We start from the raw sequence: 21282 nt of genomic DNA, 5'->3' as shown, positions 1-21282 counted from the left end.
TGTTAAGGCATCATTTCCACCTGCTAGCTATGTAATGTAATAAAGTTTCTGGACACAGTTTATTAAAAGGCATATTTTTACCTAAAAAGCTTTTGTGCCACATTCTCTCTTCCGGAGCTCTAACAAACATTTTTCACGTAGACTTCCCAGTTCATAAAGATAGCAAAACGTTAATCACTGTCAAAAAATACTACTAAAATATATATCTTGAGTTGTGAAATTACATTGTTCATCAGCTCACGTCAGTTGCGTCTACCTTTCAACCTTGAGGAACATGTTGTTCAGTGCGAATCTTTTAATATAAGTGAAGAGTTGGCACCTCTTTTAATTTCCTATATTTTTTGGGCACATCAATCTTGGTAGCAGAGCTAGGCTTCAGTGGTAGCTCTTTATTAAATTTAGCGAAGCGCAAGCCATCATTGGGCTTGGCATCACGTCTCGAGATTAATTTTAAGTCATGTCAAATTTACGTTGGCTTTAATATCGTGAGGATATGTCGCGATAATTACCCTTGGAGCCGCATGTCATGTGTACTCGTTCGGTGACATGACGTAACACTGCTTAGTCTTTATGACGCGAGTGACGCGCGCCCCGAACCGTTTTGCTGATATACCTAAGGATATGTTTGTTTTCGTTAGGGAAAACGGGAGCTTGGATTTGCGCTTGATTGGACATTGAATATGCTTAATTAAGCGAACTAAGGTTAAACGTTGTTACGCAAAAGTGAGTAATTTTATTTGTGGGCTGTTTAATGTGGTTGGAGTAAGGTCAGCATAATTGTTGTGACAAAAGCTTGTCATATTTTATTAAAAAAAAACATGTAAAATCTATTCAACGGGTTTTTTTGTTTATGTAGTAACTGTCACCTAAAATCCTTTAATACCTGCCACAAAAAAGCAAGCGAGTCCGTGAATTTAGCACGAAAAGCTTAGTTGGTCGGTTCGGGGATGTAAAAAATGAGTTTTTTTATGTTCCCCTGACAATGTCATGGCATGCAGATTGCAAGTACGTGATCTGAAAGTCAATGTCCTGGAGCTGCGGTTGACAAGGCGATTAGTGGCTTATAGTGACTGGAGGGCCTGTCACTTTGACGACTGCCATCGGCACACGACAGCCTTGATTTTTTAATATACTTTTTTTATTCGATGAAGAGATGCACGATTTAGAAGATAAATAAATCATAAGACATCATGTTTTGTTTTCTAAAAGGTCTGGTGTCTTTTCACGTAATTATTATGCCTTCTATGAAATAACCTGCACAAAGGACCCGTTTATACATTAATTAGCATTATTCTTGAATATAATATTAATGAACCTATTTGCTATAACTATGAGCATACTTTCATTAACACGTTGGTTTTTAACGTGAACTCTTTAATTATTGAATTAATTTAATGAATGGTATAATGCTTGCCGTGGTTACGTACTGTGTTTTCTGGAAAAAGGAATTATCACTGTCCTAGTTTTGCTTTACGTAACTACAAATATTAATTGTATTCCTTGAAATCTTGTCGATATAAAATGGGAGAATGTAAACCAACCCACCATATATATCCGTAAGTTTTAGTAATAATAACATATCAGTAGAAACACAATTATTTTCCAGAATTAGTATTGAACAGATTCTCTTGTAGTTTTTGGTGTAATACAATAACATAAGTAGACAGCCCTCTTAGCCGAAACTATTACACAAGACTCGGTAGTTCGCTTGCTTATCAAACATACAAGTTTCACCTGTGAAATTATTGTACGCAAATATGCGCACCAAACAAAATGTTATTGTTTACCAATAAATTCAATATGGTGCAAAAACAATTTTTCAATGTAACTTTGATTAATAATTAAATAGTCGTCAACCAAATTTGTTTGGTGACAAGAATTAATTGAAATGTATGACGCGATGGCACTGCGCCAGCTGTTCACAGTTTTAATTAAGGAGCTAATGTACTGCCACTGTGGATCCTGGCGACTGAAGGATGTGATTGATGACGCACGAACATACCTACACACAAACCTCAATATTCCCGCACGTCGAATCTGACGACAAATTATTATTTCATTTTGTTTCTGTCGACTGTTTAATGGATTAAGCCTTTGGTAATGGCATTTGATTTCGACGGTACAGTCGTGTGGAAGATGTGTACTCTTACGGAATTTTCAATGCGATGATCTTTCTGTTGACGTCTGAGCTTGAGGTACATTCGCGCACGCAATTTTGTTGGTTTGCTGCGTACAAGATTTTAATGTTAAATCGTGAAACAAATGCCTTTTGACCTTTGCTACTCATCACTTAACGTTACTGAAATTAAGTCAACTGTGTATAAGCTACTTAACCTCGGCCTGTATATAAAACCGAACGTTTTCAAACGTCTATTGTTAACGGTTTTTATGTGACGATATTTATTGAAATCCGTCATGTTAAACGTGTACTCCATTTGGGTGCGCATGTTACCTTGTAAAATGTAACGTTACACAAAACATATTGGCTTTTGAAGCACAAAAGATCAAACGAGTTGTTATGAAAGAATTCTTGAAGAAGAGTTGAAATAATACGTATGTATGTGTTACCTATGTATGACCGAATGGTGTAAGCAAGAGTTATTAAACTTGTAACTTAAGCTTGGTAAGTGATTTATGCTTACTAGGTCGAAATGTTTTGAGCTTGATTTGATACCTGTCATTCAGCTCTCAGTTACCGAATACTTAATAAGTAAATAATTAGTGTTATTATAAATTACCAGAAGTATTCCAAAAATATTGGTAACGCTAAATAGAAATTAACGTAATTAACATTCGAGATATCTCTTTATCTTATCTTACCTTAGCCTACTACACAATTTTTCTACCGCTCAATTGTAACACAAGGTTCAAAAAGCCGTAAAAATAAGACACAAAATGTCAGTTTTCGAAGTTACTAACTTTATAACTGCATTTTTTGAAATAACAAACAAACGGGACTCGTCGGTTCGCGCCACGAGCACTGAATTTTGTTTGAGTTTGAGGCTAACAGGCTAAAAATTGGTCAAGGGTGAGAGACATCTATACTGTTTCCATAGCTGGTCGGTGCAGCAGTTATTTTGTTGAGTATTTAATATTTGCGCGTTCGTAGAATATTTTGTATGTACGAAACAGTGAAAGGACGTCCGTATATGTGTGTCATTTGTATTGTGTATGGTTAGTAATCAGTTTTCATATGATAAAACTAATTAAGTTGTGTCAGCCAACAAGTCAATAAGCCAATAAGTCAACATCTATTCAGCGATTCACTACTATTCAGCGATAACATACGATTTTCAAAACAAATACAAGAAAGCAACATTTCACCAAGGCCACATACATTCCGACCTTTTATGGAAACAGCTTCCCATTCAAATCTCCTATGGATTTCTTTTTCATACCCACTCTTTATGCACGGGGCTTTTTCCAAAAAACTTTTTCTTGTAAATTTGTTTTACATCTCCTCCGGGACCCACAAGAAGCATCTTTTTACGAAAATTGGTCGAAAATGGTGTGAAGTTAGAACAAAAATTGGTAGATTATGAGCCAGAAGGTATGTGTGAATACGAATAAGTGAAAGTTTATAAAGTTTTAGAAGGTTTTTCATTTGGATCCACAGAATTGGTTGAATTCACAGAAGTAATATCAAAGGCGGTTACCGGTAATTTGGGACTGAAAGTTGTAGCAGATGCGGCTGAATATCGATATCTTACAGGCATCGACTGGCATGCGAATTTTGACCTAGTTTTGTCTAAAGAACGATCAATTAAGAAGTTGTTCGAAGACGCTACGTCGTATCGATTTTATTGCAATCTATCATCTATACTAATGTTATAAAGCTGAAGAGTTTGTTTGTTTGTTTGCTTGAACGCGCTAAGCTCAGGAACTACTGGTCCGATTTGAAATATTATTTCAGTGTTAATAGCCCATTTATCGAGGAAGGCTAAGTATAGCCTACTTTTTATCCGGGTTCGTGCAGAGGTTTCACGGGATGCGGGTGAAACCGCTGGCAGAAGCTAGTAGAGTAATAATTGTTCTATTTATAATAACAAGTTTATATAATGACGGATTATTGAGTTAGAACAGTTTACTCAAATTGTCTCACCAGTGTTTAAGCCTGGTCTACTCTCTAGCTCACGAGGACAGGTGGGCTTAATCTATCTTCGTTAGCGGCAACCGAAAATGTCTTCCACTCCATATGGATTACAAGATTCATTGGGCTCGTGATAGCTCCAATCTAGAACATGATTACCTTTTTAGTACCCTTATTATGAGTGTGTCACTCTTTTTTATTATGATGAAGCTTAAGTTAGGTTTAGCCGAAATTGAGCCTATATAAATTTTTTTTTTATTTGTTATCTGGGGCCGCTTAGGCTGACAAATTGGCTTATTGTTCATACTTTGCTTGGTAACAAAATCATCACTCAAGTAAGAGGCCTAATGACATGCATACGTAGCAGAGTGGACATTTAACCGTTGTTAATCATAATATCGATATTATTATTTCTAATTAACACCCTTTTGCATCTCGTCATTGATATTAGTTATTTAAATACAGCGTCTTCAATAAGTGTGTGCTTTTTCTAATTACCTACTGCCATATTTTTAATCTGATCTAATAACTACCTTTTACGTAACAAAATGCCAACTTCGTAGATTTATTGGCCCATCGGAAACAAGAGCACCCAATACTGATGCAATGACGTGTCGCAGGTCGCATCCTACTCGGTCGGCTGGTGACGTCATAATTCACGGGGACGTCCACTCGCATAGCCCGCCGCATGAAATATGACCGATCCGTTCGATTTACAAACGGCTGTGCTGATTTTGAAATAAATGTCTGCGGGAAAATTGAGGCGTTCTCTGTTTAAATGGCTTGTTTGCTGGCCAGTGAGAAAAGAGCTGGTCATATAAAATATTTAAAAAGTATTTATTCGAGTATTTTGGAAGCATTTAGAATTACAAACTAATATCTAATATATACTAATATTCCTAGTAAGATTAAAGATTTGCCCTTCAACAAGTTTCGGAACATTCTTAAAACGTGGCTTATAGAGAAGTCTTTCTATTCTGTATCGGAATTGTTACAAAAATAAATATATATTTTGCATGCTGTGTCTATCTAAGTTATTTGTTGATAGAGTTAATTGTTGTATTATTGTATTGACGTTATAATTTTTGTGACTGTATAAAAACTTTTGCATGTCGTAAAGCGACAAAATGTATCTGGTACTGTAATAAATACCTATCCACCTTTAATGTAACCTGCATTTTAAGCAAATAAATTATTTGAATTTGAATTCGAATTTTATTTGAATTACAAACTAATAAATAACCGTTCTATATACCTAATATATACGAATTTATATTTTATACATCTATCTAATCATAGAATTTGACATTCAATTAACTTTTCTAAAACCTACCTACTTTACAATCTAGACTAAACACAATCATTTTCTTGTAATTTAGTAGGTAGATATACCTACTTATCTTAACATGATCTATATCCCTGCGGGCAGTATTTTCATCACAAGTCTTGACCTTGACCGATTTCTTATACATTCCACTATAAATATTTGATAAGTTTGCTAGATTGGGTCTGTCTGCTCCTATTTGGCTTTGTTAGGAATAGTCATGTTGATATATTGGAAAATAGTACTTATTTCCACTACATAAGGGTCAATGCTTAATATTAGACGAATAAAGATCGTAATTTGATTAAGTATAACATTTGATATTTTTAAATGGCTAGACCATTTGGGGATTAAATAGTCTGATTGAAACTACATTTTTGACTCGTGGGTATATTTATGTTTTCATTTACTTTTATCAACAAATAGTTAATGTTTTCTTTGATCGTCATCTTATAAAATTCATAATGGCACGTAATATGTCTGTGTGCGCATGCAATATAATCACAAGTAATAGAATATGAAAATCATTGAATAGTTTAGGTAATATTTTGGGAATAGCAATTGTATCTAAATTCAAAAGCAGCCCTCTAGAATAGAGTCCATCTTAAGACGTTCCACGAAATCCCGTAGGTATCTAGAGTACCTACCGATACAATATACTTCTATGTAGTATATAGTATGTGCATCTATATATGTACATAGGTCTGATCGCCACACTTCAATACCTAGTGCTCTGCTTGAATAGAAGCTGCCTATCCAAGTGCTTGCTAGTCAATCAATGAATGATAGACTTGGTTAAACTGGTGGCGTGGTTACGAATTGTGTAATGGTGCCCATAGAACCTTGCTTGTAAGTGCTTAACTTAGAAGATTCATTTATTGTATGTCTTAAAATTATTAGCACTATTCCTATTTATTTATTAATAGTTTCTAACATCTAGCTTTTATTAAATTTCTTTTTAGTTAGTGTTGCAGAGAATACCTATAAATTACATTTGTATGGTTACCTAAAACTGTATTAGTTTCATTTACATCAATAATAATGAATCCGGATTTGTTTGTGGTTTTGGTTCTATATTGATGTTTGTAATTAATCATTTTGCAGTAATATCATATGCCTATATCATCGACTTATTTGTGCGCAGGGTACACTATGCCCTTCGGCATTTTCCAGCAGTCTGAACATATTCAAATCGAATGGCCATTGCCTACACGATGTAGAAAGGGTACTAAATGTATATTACATACTATGCCTGCATTTGTTTCATTTATAATTCGGATAGTGTTCCTATTAACTTTTTCAACATGTATTTGCACCAGATTGATGGGATTTCCTTCTCAAAGTACTGCATATTATAACATTAACGTGCGCAAATCTTTGCTTGAAGCTTCAGAGAAATACGCCGTCGTATTTTCACTAGAGGTCGACAAAAAACAACACACTAGAGTCACATTATCTTAATGTTAATTTCTGCTACAATGTAACAGCAAATGTGCAACAACACATACTAGGATTAAATAGAAAAAAGTCAGCAACATAGCTTGCATGCTATCTAACGTATAGAAAACCACAGCGTAGTGTTGTACGGAGGCGACAAAAAGTGCAAATGTTGTGTTGGTCCGTTTTTCTTCACGAAACTGGGTCATCTTATTGTGCCTTTCCTTTTGCAGTTAAGTAATAGCATGTTTGCTTGAATTCTTGGTGACGATATTGTCTTGTGTGGAAGAAAATGAGCAGCGTGAATCTTTGTAGTGAGAGTAGGTATGATTTCTCGAGTCACATTTTTTTTTGTAAGTTTTCAGAACCCAAGGTTGTTTTTTCTTCAGACACTCTGGCCAGTAAAAATAGTTTCCGGACTGTGTTGTGTGCTAACGTAGTAATGTTATACTTAGAAACTTATGTTACAAGATTAATGCAGTCAATCTAACAGACCAAACATGCTTATTTTGAGATACCTGTAATATACGAGGAATGCTTACTTTGTTCTGCGTGTCCTACACATATAAAGATTTCGGCGAAAGAGTAATTTTATTAAACACATTTATATAGTGACTTTGTTCCCTATTAGAGTGTAAAGTATTAATGTGTAAAAAATTTAAAGACACCTGTGTAATTATATTGTTTTCGATACGTAATTACAGATAATTGTTGGGAGAGTATTAGTTAATTTCAGCCTATTTAAACGAGCTACTGACTTACTGTACCACTGTTATATTTAATAGGCTACTTATCGGTACATTATCTACCAATCTTGCAATATATTGTTATGAACAGGAAGCAAATAAAAGGTATGTAATAATAAAAATGATGAAAATATATTTGTTTGTACCAATATTACTTAAAATGTAATGTATTTCGCTCACATTATTTGATATTATATCGGGAAATACTCAGCAAATAATATTCTATACAACAAAGAAGATGTCCTTTTCTCATTTTGTCGCCAGTTCCATTAGGAAATAAGCTTTTACTCTTATCATTTGTATTAAACTTGGAAACAAGCATCAAAGGGACAATCAATAACATCGTGAAAATGCTTTTTCGCATTTTCTGAACAGCGCCATCTATGTCGCGAGGAGTTGCAAAGTTTGGTTTAGTTCGCAGTTTTTCCGTGCAATGGCGCTGTTGTGCCAAGTTCTATTGTGTTGGGAATCATGGCTCGCACTAAGTTAGTTCTCCCTGCCATAGATGGCGCTGAACACAAAAACTGAGTTAGATTTTTTTGCCATGATAGCAGATTCATTTCTGTTTATCCTGCAATTATAAATGATAGAATTATTTCAATAACTTTTTATTAAATTTAAATAGCTCTAAAATATAAAATGGGTTAGTTACTGTTCTTGGACACAATTAATGAAATATTTTGAGAATAAGTTTAGTTGTGGGATGTCCACCGTCGAATGTATTGAAAAACGTACATTTATTAATCAATAAGTGTGTTATGAATATAAGAGTAATGTGCTGTGCTTAATCAATACTTGTACATAGCTAAAATTGATGATTAATATAGCTACCTCTAGTGTGCATATTTTATCTTAGGTTTAGTGTCTGTTAGTAGTTTCAGTTCAGGTCAGCATAAAAGAGTTTTTTGAATTCGTTCGCATGAAAGTGGTCATACGGTAATTTGTTCAAATAAACTAACGTTTACAATTATTATCTACGTATTTATTAAATTAAATGTTATCAACGTATTACCTTTTCATGTCACATAAAACCTTGCATGACATTGAACATACCATTTATATACGTTTTGTCTATGTAATACGACACCTTTAGGACCACAGTGTATGTACATCATATAAAGTGCTAAGTGTTCATAAACGTTCATAACTATTTAAATATACCTTTATAATTATACCTATATACTGTTAAGTAAACCAACATTTACTTACAGTAACTAACTACAAAGGAATACGAGTTCCAACTTTTAACAGTATAGCTTTTATTTAAACGTTAGTCTGTATTAGGGTTGATCTATTCTAATTACACTGTATCATCACATTGAAGAAAGCCTGATCGTGAAAAAGAAACAAGGATAGTGCCTATATGAGTACTCAATAGTTCTCATTGTTTTTAATTTGCTAATCACTCCAAGTTAATCTTGACCGTCTTTTACTGAAGACTTATGAAGTTTTTTTTACTACACAGAGTTCATTAGCTAGTATTAGTGATTCAATCAGAGTGATTGTGCACGACTTTTCCTTTATTACTCATTTCCAAGTACTTCGGTTTTCAGGTCATTCGTAATAACGAATAATAAAGCGAGCATACCAACAAAACGCAACTATGTTATCAAAACCACTTGATTATACACCCAATACGGTTATTTCCAAGCCTACATTGTAGGTACTATGAGTTTTTCCCAGAGCTTTCATCAGTTATATAGCCCCAAAGCAATACTTCAATGTGCGATAATAATCAGAAAAATACCAGTGCGCTATTAGCTCCCCCTAGCGTAACAATTAGAAAATTAAATACGTAACAAGGTTGCAGGTTTTTACAAAAATTGTAATTGTGTGGATAAGGTCGGCTTTCAACAGACTTGTCGCCGTACTTCTAAGTACAAATACAGCTTTGCGTGCAATTTATAGTCTGGGAACAAGGTGGAACTATTAGTAAACTTTTGAAAACCAATAAATAATTTTTAACCTTTGATGAGAATGATAATTTTACTGGTAATTTACCTCTTTAAAAATGAGGCGTTACTGCAGTTTTTATGTCGCGTTCGGCACCTACAAACTTTCTGGACCTCGGACTTCCACTTTGCCCGTCGTCGGTTTAAATTAGTTATTCCTTTCTCATGAATTCATTTTAAACTGAAAATTCCAAGTAACTTCTGGCGATTCGAAACTCTTAATTGAATAAAAATATTTTGAGTCTTAGTTTAAAACTTGTGGGATCGTGTTCGTTTGCAGCTGTTGCTATTTCATAATCCTAAAAGTAGAAATTTAAGATAATTTTGTCTTTAAATCTTATCTCAATAACTACTAAATGACAAATCTCCGGTCTTTAATATTGAGTTAAATGATATTCCAAAGTTAGGAGTCGGCTATCATTAATACAATTTGGTCCTTTCTTGTAAATTGTTCCAATTGAAATGAATTAGGAAACGATCAATCACGAAATAATAATTAATTAAATTCAATATCGTTATGTTGTGGTAAAAAGTTTGTGAAGCTGCGTTGGGGTGCAAAATTAATATTTTGGTTTGAAACTTCTCGAATCAATGAAATTCCTTCAACATAAAATAGCGGTTCTTACAATTCTCTGGAATCTATTAGGCTTGTTAAAATTTAAACATTACATTAATTTAGCCAATTATTTCTTGAAATTGATGTATTCATTGTTTAAGAACCTATAAAGTTTCGAGATAACTTTATTATATTTAGTCTTGAACTTGAACTTAATTGAACTCTGTGTATTTTTTTTATTCATTCCCACTCTTATAAAGAAAAAAGTCCAAAAAAGCGACTATTATAAGAATAAACCACAAACACCATTGTAACAGACTATATTTTACCAGTAAAGACTATAAATAAACTCCATAGACGTAAACAATAACTTCACACCTACCACAATAACAAAACAATTACAACAGCCAACCGTTGTCTGGCTCCGGGCCTATAAATATTGTATAGGTTGTTGAATGTTGGTACCACGACGGAACTTTATCGTAGCCACACTGGAATTAAGCAATTACATGCAAGTTCTGAAACTTGGAAAATGAGTAAAACAGAAAACGCCAAACATCGTTTTATTTCCTCACATTTGCAATTCAATGGGTCTAGCTAGTTTAAATTGACTTGACGGCTTTGTTTTCCTAGATATCGTTACGGGTATTTAGTTTATTGTTTGTGAAGATTCTTTTTATTTTTTTAGATACTCACGTAATCATTACTCCGGGAGTGATAAGGGTTAAAGAAGTTTAGCTTCGTTGTAAAAACTACAACATCTTTAAGTTCCGAAGTAATAAATGCTCGGTATCGTTTAAAGTTTTGTTAAATGTAGCTAAAACAACTAAGTATAGCCTATATAGAAAAACATAGCCTATTTAAGTTATAGTTTAGAATTCATGGTTTGAAAAAACATAGTTTACAGTAAAATAATTATTTAAAATACACAGACTCACAAACACCAGAACTACTAACAAAAAACACAAAACAATAACCAAAACCGTTTAGCAACAACACACCCTAATTAGCATAAAAAAAGAGAAATACCAAAAACAAAACACGACGTAGTGTCAGCAAAATTTTATTATTTATATTTCGCGTCAGTCCGGTTCTTTTATGTAAATACGATTGTGCATGACGCTGAACGCAGCCAACTTTAGTGAAATGAGTTTGTAACGAGTGAGGCTGCATGCCGCATGCGGTGGTTACGTGGACATCGTCACAATAGTTTCGGTCGCATGAAAGTTTGTAGTATTTTATTTTGCTGTTTATATTTATTTATTATAAAGGTAGGGCTTAATTTGATTTAAATTGTCTTATTCGTGAGTTTCTTCTTGACGTTGAGAGAGTAAAAATTGGTTAGGTCTTTAACACGTTGGAAACGTCTTTTTAGTTTCAAAGGCAGAAAACAAAATAGCTGTCTGGCTTAATAGTTCGATAGACAAACTTATAATTTTGTGATTGTTGATTATCCATGACACTGAACGCAGCCAACTTTAGTGAAATGAGTTTGTAACGAGTGAGGCTGCATGCCGCATGCGGTGGTTACGTGGACATCCTCACAATAGTTTCGGTCGCATGAAAGTTTGTACTGTTTTATTTTGCTGTTTATATATTTTAGAGGTATTATGGTGGAAGTTAATTTTATTTATTTTTTGGTATCTTCTTGAGTTGAGGGATTAAAAATTGGTTAGTTCTTCAACACGTAGGAAATGTCTTTTTATTTCCAAAGGAAAAAAACAAAATTGCTGTCTTGCTTTATACTTCGATAGACACACATATACTTTTGTGATGATTGATTGTTCATGACGCTGAACGCAGCCAACTTTAGTGAAATGAGTTTGTAACGAGTGAGGCTGCATGCCGCATGCGGTGGTTACGTGGACATCGTCACAATAGTTTCGGTCGCATGAAAGTTTGTACTGTTTTATTTTGCTGTTTATATTATAACTATGGTGAGGTTTAATTTGATTTAAATGGGTTTCTTCTTGTGGTTGAGGGAGTAAAAATTGATTGAGTCTTTAACACGTTGGAAACGACTCTTTAGTTTCAAAGATTGAAAACGAAATTGATGTCTTGCCTTATAGTGAGATAGACAAACATATACTTTTGTGATTATTGATTGTTCATGACACTGAACGCAGCCAACTTAAGTGGAGTAATAAGTTTTAATTATGGCAGAATATCAAAAAAAGACTCCATAAAATACGTCTTCTAAATTCCAAACCATAGCGTAATTAAGACAGTCTCGAAGAATAAGTTGTTCTACCTTATCGTTATATCGTTTTATTTCGTCTGTCTCGCTTAGTACAGAGAAATAGTTTGGCGCATACGTCAAGTAGCTGCAGTGAAGTTTTGCAACTTTCTTGACTTATCTCTTGTCACAATTTATTCACTTACCTTAACTTTGCCAGACTTTGCCTGCCTATAAAGTATAACAATAAGAGAAGGGTTGGTTTACGTTTCATAGACAAAAAAATGAAGGAAAGTATGTTTATTTTAGTAGTTAAAGGGGTAATTATACATTTTCCTTTACCAAAATTACAGCGCAAAATACGACGCATTTAATATAAAATTATTGAACAATAACAAATGTAAAGTTCCGTTCAAATTCAATTCACAATGAAATCAAGGCGTGAATAAGTAATTAAGTAGGAAACTTTGCACGTTGTAACAATTAAATACCTTCAATTCAATAGATCAGCATTTCGCAAGAATCGAAAGTCGAGTTAATATCTCCTATTATTCCGCAGACGTAACCAGAGCATGGCCGACGCCAAAGGGAATGCCGCAGCCTTCGAATTGAAACTGGAATTGCTAACAGAAAGTGCTTGGAGAAACAATGGGCGGGATCTAATTGCGGGGTCCCGGGCGGGTGGGAACGTAAACGGAACTCAACGCACCGCAATCCACGTAGCTCTGACTACGGCGTAGCACCGTAGCACTACCAGATGCCAAAACGTATAGAATGCGATTGCTACGCAGATCTGCTACACGTTCTGTAGACTTGTAGATGTATGGTATCTTCAGTGTATGATTGCAGGACTTAAATTCAATGTATTCTTAGAAAATTTTAACAAAACTTTAAAAAAAATTCTGAAATATCATCGCTATTAAATTCTGTTGCAACATTCAATTTTATTTCGTTACTTAATTTTGATAAAAGGAATATGAAAGATTGATAACGGCAGATTATTAAAGTATATTGAAAACAAAATTTGATAGTTTTCGCAATAAAAATGAAAATGTTTGCTCCGTATTCGCAATTCACAGTCCATCGCAGTTAGACAAACATGAAATGTACAAATCAAAATTTTAGAATTTGTCGTTATTTGCTAAACAAATAGAAAACATAACATTTTCACCGGTCGTTTGTAATTGGTTTAAAACAAAAAAAAAAGAAGAGAGAACTGTGAGCATTCGTTCGTAGTCCATATGGCCGAGTTTGCGTTTCACTCATTCAATTATGCAAAGCTACCATTTGTTAACAGATTTTAGGGTAATTCGGTGGATGTCGACTCGGGTATGCTAATCAGCTTAGTGTCGGTTATTTATGTGGTACATGCTTACAAACATTTAACGGTATAATGTGGCCGCTCACCGATAACGTTATTTCACGCAATTAATTGCAGAAACACTCACTACCATATGATTTAAAGCCGTATTAATATTCGGCCGGATTGTTTTTGTTAAACGGTTATTTTGTGTTAATTCAATGCAAATGCCGATAACAGTGGAAAACATTACCGCCGGCTGGCCATGTTTGTGCCTTGATAAATTTCGGGGAAGCCATTCAATGATACGGGATTGAATCCCGGAATGGACTAAAAATAATCATTATGTTTGTTTGGTTCGCACTTTGTATAGTGACGGGAATTCCGGTTACCAGAATTCAGACACATGAATCAAAGTTGAATAGACCCAGTAAAATAAGCTGAAAATATAATGTCATATGGCAAATGTTGCTACATAGTTTCTACATACTCTATGTTTTTATACAAAAGTTTAGGTTTTAAAGTTATATCCAGTGATAAATCACTTATATCTTAAGACCAGTCATAAAACATTCAATTGTTTCAAATAATCTACCAAGTTCAGTTGTAATGCTTTAATTATTCAACCATCAAAATCTGCATACGTAACAGAAAACAGTCGTAAATTACTTATCAGTAAGTTCTTACACTTTGCTACTTTTATGTCGTATATCTTTGCTATCTCTAGACAAAAGACACCGCTTAAAATATCTATACGATTTAATTGAAATTGATGGCTCCGCAATTGCTTTAAAGAGTTACCGCGGCCCTGGTACATAAAAGGCCTACGAAGGAACATGGTGGGTTTTAGTCAGTAACAGTCTGCCACTCCCTCACGCTGCTGACCTACAGCGAGAAGGGTCATTTAATGAATCCCTATCAAAAATATATAAAATATGTTGTGATTGACACAAGAAAACTGTCGTAAATAAAACACATCATGAACGTGAATATAAATCGTGACAAACTTATTGTCATATCGAATTTCACTTTACAAATTGAATGTCAGGTATCGGATTACCAGTATATTGATTGTTGTGGCTTCAAGCTGTTATTGTGTGCACTGTGGTTTCATTGCAGTCACGACAGAGGGCGCTTCCGCGTCGCCTCGTCGCCACAAAAAGTGAGCAATTTTCTGATAGTCATCTGACACGAAAATGGTTACGTTTGACATGCCATTTATATTACCATTTGTCAAGCAAACGAACCTATAGGGGAACTTTTATTAAACAGGTACGCATGGAGATAGGTTTTATATACTTTTTAATTAATTAGTGAGGTTTAACTTTATTAGGTTCTGTATTTTTGTAATTCTGGATTTGTGTACACATAGCAAGGTTCCTATTTATCGTTTGTTTGTCCCCTTCAACCATCAACGCAACAAACAACCATCTTCAAAATATATTTCGCATTCATCCATAGCACAACTCCATACCACGACTACTGATTTTCCATAATGCTCTCTATACATAAGTGCTCATTTTTTCCTCGCCGTTAAATTTTCCATAACTAAAATAATAGGTAATTTCTCGAAAAACCCGTCCACTACACAACAGGAACCACAATTTCCTATGCCAATTCGAGAAAGCATGAGTATAGTTGGCTTATTGCGTGTTGGTAATTTCAATTTTTATTTTTTTGTTTCCAGGTTTTCCTCAAAGTTATGTCTCACCATAATGTCAGTGGTATCCAATTATGTTAATAAGTTAAATTATTACGACTGGAAATTATTTCTTAAAATTATACACATTTCGCTATTCTAACTCGCTAATTAAAACGTTAGCATTCAAAATGCGTCTGGATATTTTTAATTGTTTAATTATGACCTATGTTTTTCATTAGTTCTGAATAGATAATAGACTCATAAAAGTCAAACTAATATACGACCTTCCTCAACCTAAAAAATACCCATAAACTACATTAAAAATTTACCCAACAACGTACAACAATTAACTCAAATTAATCCACTTCATTATCGATTGTTTCAGATGTACCTACCGAGTAATCGATACAGGTAATTAAAACTAATTACGTAACTGTTGTAAAGTGTAACAACTGTTTTGCAGATTGCGCCGGCAGCTATAATTAATGCAGTTCAAGTTATTAGAGAACACGGCTTTACGAGTGCGGCGGACGCCTTAGTAGTATGAAGTACGGACTAATAGCTTAGTGCTGTACTTTGCGAACATGTTTGTTCTGGTTTTACGACTGTGGACTGGATGGTTTTGATACTTGTAAGATTTATCGGTTGTTTTTTAAAGAGTGATTGCAGAGTGCTCTTTTATGTTTGTTTATTTTGATAATTGTACGGTAGGTGGGAGATGTGACGTAAAATACAAGGATATAAAAGAATGAAATAAAATAATTAAATGCGCGAGTTGCGACAGGCAAATTTGTTTTTTTTTTGTAATTAAATTACATTCCTAATTAAACTTTTTGTCACCAACAAAATTTATTACAGCTCGAAATTTTATTTTGAACAACTCGAACGGTCACACTCCGCATTTTATTAAGCGTTTATAATTTTATTAAGGGCGTAGATTAATTTCCTTATACGAGGGAAGTTGAAGAGGGTTTATCGTCCCACGCGTGAAACACTCGCCTCCAACAAAGGGTTAACAAAGGGCCAGTAACTATAGAACTTTTGGGCGACAGTCATGGGACTACTTGATACTTGAAGTCGTCATAAACTTGATTATAATTTCAGTCTTTAAACTTGACAGTGATTTAGGGATTTTGATTGATGTGTGCGGTTTTGTGGTGAGAGTTTCACTCAGGTCTTTGGTAAAGCTAAGATTGGATACTCAAGAACAGTTTATCGGAATCTGTTCAAACCAGGAAATTGATCCAGTTTACGAGTTTCTATGTAACAAGCTCTTTCAAAATATGAGTATACTGACCTAGTTACAGACTGATAGCAAACCACTTGCAAGAATCACTTGGACTTGAAAACTTTGCGAGGGTTCAATCATGGCGGCTGCCAAAAGATGATATCAGTCCGTGTTGCCAAAAAACCCTAGAGTTCTTTAAAGCTCAAGATAGTGCTAACAGGAGTATGATAATATTGACAGAAGTGTATTATCTTAAGAATCTCTGTAGGAAAAGCCGTGAATAGATAATTTTGGCCGCTTTACGATACACAGGAACCTCTTTACTCCGTTCCTCAAGGCGTTTTTCTTCTCTGAAGTGCGGGTACACATTTCGCTATAACATTTATTTCTCGTAAAAAAGTTGTTTGCCTTTCTTAATAACAGTTATTCGGCTTATGCTGGTTTCTTTTTTACACGTTTGTGTTCACCGTGAAAAGAAAATTCTCGCTTTATGCCAGTGTATTAACATACAAGATCATAAAGGAGAGAAAAACTTATTTTCTCCTTCACGGAAATCCCAGCCGAATTTTTCGTATACAATTTGGCATTATGAATAATCTAATTGTGAAGGTTTACGCTGTATATTTTCGTGTATTTATCTTAACAAAAATAATGTCTGTTATTACTAAACTTAGTTTGAGAACTGGTGCATAAAGGCAATTAATTTTAATATCTTTTTTAAATTAAAAGTATACATATGATTTCAAATAAACCTCTATGTCATTTCCTACAACGTCATAATAATTGCGAGCTATTTGCTCGACGTATTAACGACGACTGTTTAAGAAAGTCCTCAATGCGTTCCTATACCATTATGCTTTCATACGAGGCAATTCATTAAAAAATCGATAAAGATTGATTTATTAAAGAATACCATGTCTTAGGTCATATGTTTTCACGAAGTAGGTATATATGTATAAATCAAAACGTTATGGCAAACTTTTTCCATTAAAGTAATTGTTTGCAGTAAATAATTCCGTGTACAAACGTGAATGTTACATAGAATAGGGTAATGCAGTAGCTGGTACAAATTATCGGCTTACTCGCGTACTAATTTTCATGTACCACAGGCCTGTACTTATAAGCTGTGAAGAGTAGATATATGATTAGCAACTCTAGCCCTCTTTGAACTAGCACTAATTACAATTGAATTACAGCTCAAACTAATTTTCTATCAATTCCTTTTGAGGGTTCCTTTGCCGTCCCAGTTATTAAGACACAAAGCCAGTCGGCGGGGGTTCCTTGCGGGTCGTTCTTGTACGTGCGAATAGATGGTGCGGAAAAGGCTTTATCGATTTTAAACTACCCTTATGTTGCAGTTTGTTAAACTCATATTGTTATTGGCTTTTTAAAGAACGCTCCGTTTCTCCGCTTTATGTTCGTGAAGTTTTATTTTATGTAGTCTTTGTCTGTTTGGTTCGGAGAAATCTTCGAGTGGTAGTTTTTTTATTCGAGTTTTAAATGCTGTGTTAACTCAGTACGAATAAACATAGTATAGACGTTATAAGGTAATTAGACGGCGTTAGTAGCAACAATATAATTCTATGATCATTAATTCGCCTGCCAAGCTTTGTGATTATAGCAATTGAGAAGGCAATATTCCTACTTCGTGATCGTTAGTTTAGGCAGTTAGTGTAACGGGCCTGTTCGCAGCATTTTACGAATTGTTATCATAGTTTTATCACAAAATAAAAATTAATTTACTGACAGTGAACGTTGAAGAGCTTAAACAGTCATCAACAAGTATAAACAGTTCCCATGCTAAAAAAAAACATTGTACAGAAAAAAAAACTCTCATGAAAAGTCCATGGAAGTCGTTTATACAAGCTTCCCTTGGTCCTGAGAGTCGCGTCAGTATTTTTATTTTGAAATATTTTTCGTAGTTTTAAGCAAAGAGCTCCGGAGGCACGGTGAGAGGCATTGAGAGCACTAGCTTTACTAAGAGTTCATAATTGCAGAGTAGCTTGTGAAAAATCTTTTTGGATAAACATCGATTCTGATAACTTTTTTTAGCTGAAGTTGTTTGTGGAACTTTTGAAATCGGAATTTCAGAAAGTTTTTACTTTTTCTGAATATTTTATTGCGTCTATTAATTAATTAACGAAAGGGCTGTTGTGAGTGACATTTGCTTACTTTTAATGTAAGTAATATAGATATGTTTCCCAAAGTATGGTTAGATACACAGTACATTAAACATTGTTAGCAGATTAATAATGCCAAAATATGGGCCAAGATATTTAATATTTCTACATAAAATAATTTTAAATCTGAACAAATCTAAAGAGTTGCAACATCTATTAAAATAAGCGCTCGCATAAAAGAAACAGGCTGCATTCAACGATAACAGCGCTTATCGCAACTTTCTAGTGTTTATTAACTTCGCTTTGCTATGAGACGTTCAAATTAAACAAGTTTAGCTCTCTAGATATTTAACAATAAGGCTCCGAACGTATGAGTAGTAATGAAATAACTGAGTATTTAATGAACGTAGATGAGAAGGTATGTGCTTATTAAGGAATAGTTGGGATCATGATTTATAATTTTTAATTAATTGCTCATAATTGGAGAGCATGAAATTGGCAATGTCTGTCTTAAAATTTATTTAAGTGTTAGTATACTTGTTGTGGTTGTCCCAAAACTTGATGTCGTTACGCAGCTAAATTCCGAGCACTACGTACGCGTATTCGTATCTATACTTAAAATTGGTTTCTGCGCAGCTGCTTGCGCAAATTTCAGTTGCGGCAAAAAGTTTTGCCATCCATTTACAGTGCGTAAGTGATTTGAATATGTAATATTAGATACATAATACAATACCTATTTACTTCTGGGTCAAATAAATACTATACTTATCTATTTTGGTGAATCTTAAAAGCCTTCATAAACTACATCTAATCTTCATGAAAACTATAGCAATAATGTACTGTTATCACACGCCTCATTACATAGGGCGCACACTTCACGTCGCGCGCAACAAATCGCGGCGAATCGTGACGTCAAAATCCACAATGACGTCCCGTAACAGCCATCGCAACGAGCTTCATATTTAATTACGGCCCCATAACTGACGTGATTGCATTTCCTGCATCTGACGTACCAGTTTATTATTTTGCCAATTTGAAACTATATTAAATTCTTCGAGGTGAAAGTGGGGCGTGACTCTAATATGTTATTAACATTCGTTTTTAGATTCCGCTAACCGTTTTCGGGTAACGGTTATTGTTTTAGTTTTAATTAATACGGTTCGGTGTCACAAAAAAGGGTTGTTTGTTGAATAGTTTTGTTGTTGTTTTGTTTTGTTTGAATTTGTGTTTGAGTTCTGAATTAAATTACAGTCATATCACCGAAATTTAAACTTATACCAATTCATGGTATCAAACAAAAACTTAAGTTTTCTGTAATTTTACATTTTTTTTTCTCTAATTAAACATTATGCCTGTCAATTTCTCATCATCATTTCTAACCACTTTACTTGCAAAGCACAATTTTAATAACACGTCATATAACTATCTCGATTGCCACGATTAGTCTGTTCTCGATACTTCTTCCATATGAAACACATTCCTCTCAAATACGTCTAATGAAAATTCCTCATGACACGCGCACTTTGGAATTGTCGTTCACTTATTAAACTGTTTAACCACGTACGAGTTTTATCTTTATTCGCTCTATGAGTTCTGTACTGTATGGGTTAGTTATCTATAATAATGGCGCCTCTGTCGACTGGAACAGAACGTCAAACTTTATTTTACTTAACGCATACGTTTCGAGCGTATTGATAAGCTGAAGAGCTTAGAAAATTATTTATTATGCACTTGATAAATTTATACTGAACATGATTGGTTTAAGGCTCAGGGATCAGGGTAAGTTTTTCTTTGTTAGTCAGAATATCATAGCAAGAGGTGCCTGGTTGTCTAGGTAACTGGGTAGGGGTGGGTCAAATTGGTAGTCGCCCTAAGTAAAAAATCGGTACTCAGCTGCGCACGGTTAGACTATAGGCCGTTAGTATCGGCCAATAGATAGAAAAGAAAAGAATATTTAAGTATAATAATATTAACCATTTCCTAGATCACAAAAACATTCACACTCCTTTACTTACCTTGGATACCATCTACTCTCAACTTTCGGAAAGAAATCCGTAGCATTTAAACCTTATCTTATCCATACTCTAAGTTGAAGTGCTTTGAAATTATGACGAAATTCGTTGGAGAACTCTCGACTTCTTCAGGTGCATCGATCGAGTGCTCCAGCTTCCCGCGAAACTTTGCCGATGACCGGATTCAAATATTTTCTACTAAGAGCAGAATCCCCTTGAATCGTTCTTTGAACCAGCCATAAATGTACGCCAAGCTTTTGCAGATTTTTTGGTAAATACTCGCATGGCTCAAAGTAAGATTAATCGGGAACCTTTTGCTAGTGAATGCATACTTCTGTTTAATTAGGGAAATAAGATGCTTGTTGGGAAATTATTGAAGTTTTTAGTCCACTGCTCAGTGCAAGAGGGTAGTTGACATCATTTAAACCAGCTTAAGACCTAGCCGTTCATTGCTAATTAATCCCAAACGTGATAGATGTTAAACGCATATATAAAGTTATTTTTAAAAGGTACATAAATTGATATTCAAATTGAAAGTCTTATTTATTTACATACGATAAAAATAAGTTGAAAGGTTTACGTGTAAAACTTCATCCTTGTCCTAAGTATCATTTCAAGAAACAGAAAGGATCTAAAAGAAACACCCATCATTGAATCCACTGAAAAGTTACTCATCAAATATACATACATAATCACAAA

The 21282-nt window shown here is 34.3% G+C and overlaps 1 protein-coding gene across 4 annotated transcripts in view; it reads left to right on the top strand.

The window, feature by feature from the left end:
• The window catches only part of LOC110384536 (semaphorin-2A), a 284393-nt gene that overhangs the window by 80766 nt on the left and 182345 nt on the right, over positions 1-21282 (top strand). For 2 of the 4 annotated variants that reach the window (XM_049844507.2, XM_021345847.3), the window contains exon 2: positions 15609-15634. The exons of the other annotated variants lie outside the window; for them this stretch is intronic. The gene's annotated coding sequence lies outside the window, so the exon portion shown is untranslated. The remainder of the gene's footprint in view (positions 1-15608; positions 15635-21282) is intronic. 4 annotated transcript variants of the gene reach the window in all.

Source organism: Helicoverpa armigera, chromosome 16 (genome assembly GCF_030705265.1).
Source record: "Helicoverpa armigera isolate CAAS_96S chromosome 16, ASM3070526v1, whole genome shotgun sequence".
Taxonomy (NCBI): domain Eukaryota; kingdom Metazoa; phylum Arthropoda; class Insecta; order Lepidoptera; family Noctuidae; genus Helicoverpa; species Helicoverpa armigera.
The sequence above is the reverse complement of the archived record's forward strand: the minus strand, read 5'-3'. Positions and strand labels throughout refer to the sequence as shown.